Raw genomic sequence first — 3,775 nt, 5'->3', positions numbered from 1 at the left:
TTCTTTCTTTTATTAAAAATTCATTTATGTACACACTTACAATATATTAATCATATCTATTCTAATGTTAACTTATCACTACCTGAGCTATAATAGTGTCATATGCTTTCAAAAAAGAAAATTGCATTGAATAATATGTTTACATTTGTAGGGATTTGTGTAATAGATATCAGCGAGGCTATTCTAACATATCATTTAACATTATTCAAAAAGAGCTAAATGTGATAAATATATCACATTTATCACTTTATGTATTCGGGCAGTTAATTATTACAATAAGTTAACCGTCTGAATTGTCAAAAAGTATTATCTTTTAACAGCCCCTCCCTTGGCTGTGTTAACTTTTAGAGCGAGATAGAGTATGTCAATTACACATTGAAAATTGAGATGCGAGATTTTGAAAAATTGTGCATGTCACATGTGATATCCGCCAGCTCAATTTATTGTTACCCACGAGCTGTCAAATATCAAGTGACTAGTAGTAACATAATATTTGTTTTACTATATGCTGCAATGACGTTTTTCACACATATATCTACCAACTTGAATTTTCGCCGTATTACGAATTTACCAATTATTGTTGATAACCGCCTTGTGTATCGAATGGCTTCTATAATATTATATAATTCTGTATTGTACGAAACCAAACTCCTCCGATGATGGCATGACAACTGAACATCTCGGCGCCCAACACTGGCAAAAGGGGTAGCCTAAAAATGGTGCATTATTCTTTCAGTTACGCTCGCCCCACTTTTTGCGGATCAGTAAGTGAAGCTAGTGTGTTACACATTTTCGTTATGCTCCCAGTTGTTGGCTACGGTTCGAGTAAGGTTAATGCATTTTTGTAAAGATGTATCTCCATTTTCCTTTTGCACGCAAAATTAATTACCATTCAGAATTAATTACCACCTTCTGGTGGTAAAATAATAATATAAAAGTAGATAATTTATAATATTTCTTCCTGTTATGTTGAATTAGAGATAATTTTACAGTAAATTGTATTAAACTATTTGCCTCATAATTCCATAACTCTCTAAGTCTCTTATATCTATTAGACTTCATCTTAAGGGCTCAGCGCATCTATTTTATACACAAGGCAGCTATCGAGGGTAGTTTATCATATTTATGTATTGATGTGGTTAATTGTTACAATAAGTGCTAAAAAGTGCTTTGTTTTAACAACACCTCTCTTGGCTGTGTTAACTTATATATATATAGATAGACAGTAACTTATTGTAACAATTATAATACCTCAATACATAAATATGATAAACTACCCTTGATAGCCGCCAATAGCAACCTTGTGTACAGAATATATGCGCAAATGCCATTGAACTTGCAAATGAAGAATTTGGGAGCCCAGTCCGAATAATCTTTGGACTTTATAGGAAATATGTAGGTATATGATATTAGGAACTCCAGTCTTTTGTCATCTTAGATATTAATATTAAAAAAAAAAAATCCGACATCCCTGATCGGACATATCCTAATAAGTATTTGTATTAATTAATTTGTATTAACAGATTTTGTTTTTACGAGAAATGGATGTCAGCCACTTGCTCAAACTATTAGGTCCTTACTCTGACTCATACACAAATTAAAAAACAATGTGTACCTACTTGTCAGACCCAGGATTCGAACCTGGGACCCACGACGCTATAATAATATACGCTATAAAAATAGTTACATAAAATGCTTCATACATATATTATATATATACCGTTAAAAAAGTATTATTGAAAATGTCCATAGTTAGAACATTTTTTATTCTTTTGTCAACACGTCCATTATAATATATAAATTTAATTTAATTGTTATATAACATTATTTACCGAATTTGCTGTACTTTCTATTGGAGTTTGAAATTGCAGCATTTTTGCAATTTCAAAGTTTGTTGCTTTAACCCTTAACACTCGAGTGCCGCCATATCGGCGGCATTAGAAGTTTCCCGTATTACTCGAGTGCCGCCGTAGCGGCGGCATCGCCTATAAAGTCATTTTTTGTAATATTTTCAGAAATTTTTATAATGCGATTTCAAGTATAGTTTACAGTTTTATATTTGAATACTGTTTTTGATGACAATACTTACTAGTATATTATGCCGATTCGGAACCTATATAATGTGAAATACTCTAATGAGTCAAATGAAAATTATTACGTATCGATTTATTATTTTTTGAGAAATCTTTTGATAATGTGTACCGCACTGGGAATGAGTTGTTATGAGCCCGAAACTAATTTAGGAAATTTACGAGACAGCCGCTTATATTACAAGTGTATTTGAAGGCAATTCATTTGTATCATATTTACAGTCATAATGGACGATTTACACTTTATAGCCAGTTCTCTACATACCGCTATTTCATTATGATTCTGTGATAAGCCAGGATTACATATTGGAGATTGCTTTGTGAAATACCACACAATCAAGAATTATAAATAAACTAAAAATAAGTACAGTATATTCATTATAAATTTATTTTACAGAATAAAAAAAAAAAAATTTTTTTTACATTTTTTTCACCAATTAAATGTTTTATATTGAAATTATGCTTTGTGCGGGAAAAAGTCTCGAGTGGGTGGTATGTACCTATAAAAAAAAATTCGAGTGGAAAAGGTTAATATATTTATTAGAAAAAAGATGACATTATTAAACATTGTTTAAAGTCTATGGGTTTTTCGACCTTTATATGACACGTCGACCCCTTTGTGAGCATGTAATATGATGTTTTTTGAGATACATATTTTTAGCTGTCCACTCTGAACGATCAAAATAGTTTAAACAAACAACAAACAATTTTTGACACAAAAGTTGCGAGACACTAATACTGCTACACAAGCAGATTTGACAACTCACGAGACGGGACTCTATTGGAAACGAATGCTAACACGTACGTTTATTTCCATAGAGGAGAAGACTGCTTCTGGATTTAAAGCATCCTTAGGATCGTCTAACTCTTTTCTCAACTCATTGAAGAAACTAATGGAGGTGATAGAGATGCCATGCAGTTTTGGTGGAAACAATTTAATATTATGAAAGCTATCAGAAACATCGACGAAGCGTGGAATGAAGTCACCCAGTCGTGTATGAAGGATGTTTGGAAAAGGTTGTTCAGTGAAATTGTTGAAGTTCACTGCAATTATGAAAATGATATTCAAAATATCATCGAAGAGATTATTCTCATAGCCATATGCGGAGACATCGAAGGTGTTGATGTAGATGATATTCAGGCTTTGTGAAAATCACACGGCGAACCCTTAATTATTAATGAAGAGCTGCAGGATATGGACTGCTATATGTCCCTAGAAAATGACATCTCCGAACCTGTGCCTGTGCGAAAGTTAAGTTTTAAAACTGTGGAAAAATGGAGTTGTTAGAAGAGAACGCCAGAGATTACGAGCGAGTGACTACTCTAATGCAATACTTGACAGTATGTAATCGCAAATTTTGCACAATAAACGTAGAGAGGCCAAACACCCCCGCTGATCGCGAAATTTCACTTATCGCGACCATATCCAGAACGTATCCCCCGCGATGAATGGGGTGTTACCTGTACAGTCGGAGATAGCAACTTAATTACTGTACACTACAAGAAATTGCATCTGCGCAATAATATTATTGTCTGTTAAAATAATGAACACAGTCAATTGATCATCATTCTAAAAGTAATCATCAAAGTGACAAGCATGCTGTGTGGCCGGATGTTGAATCTAAAGCCTTCGACAGAGTCTTTCACATTGTCATGGACCTTGCTGGAAAATAGAAATTATTCTA

The sequence above is a fragment of the Rhyacophila brunnea genome, unplaced genomic scaffold, assembly GCF_057557595.1.
Source record: "Rhyacophila brunnea isolate RB1 unplaced genomic scaffold, BYU_Rbru_1.0 scaffold_7, whole genome shotgun sequence".
NCBI lineage: Eukaryota > Metazoa > Arthropoda > Insecta > Trichoptera > Rhyacophilidae > Rhyacophila > Rhyacophila brunnea.
The sequence above is the reverse complement of the archived record's forward strand: the minus strand, read 5'-3'. Positions refer to the sequence as shown.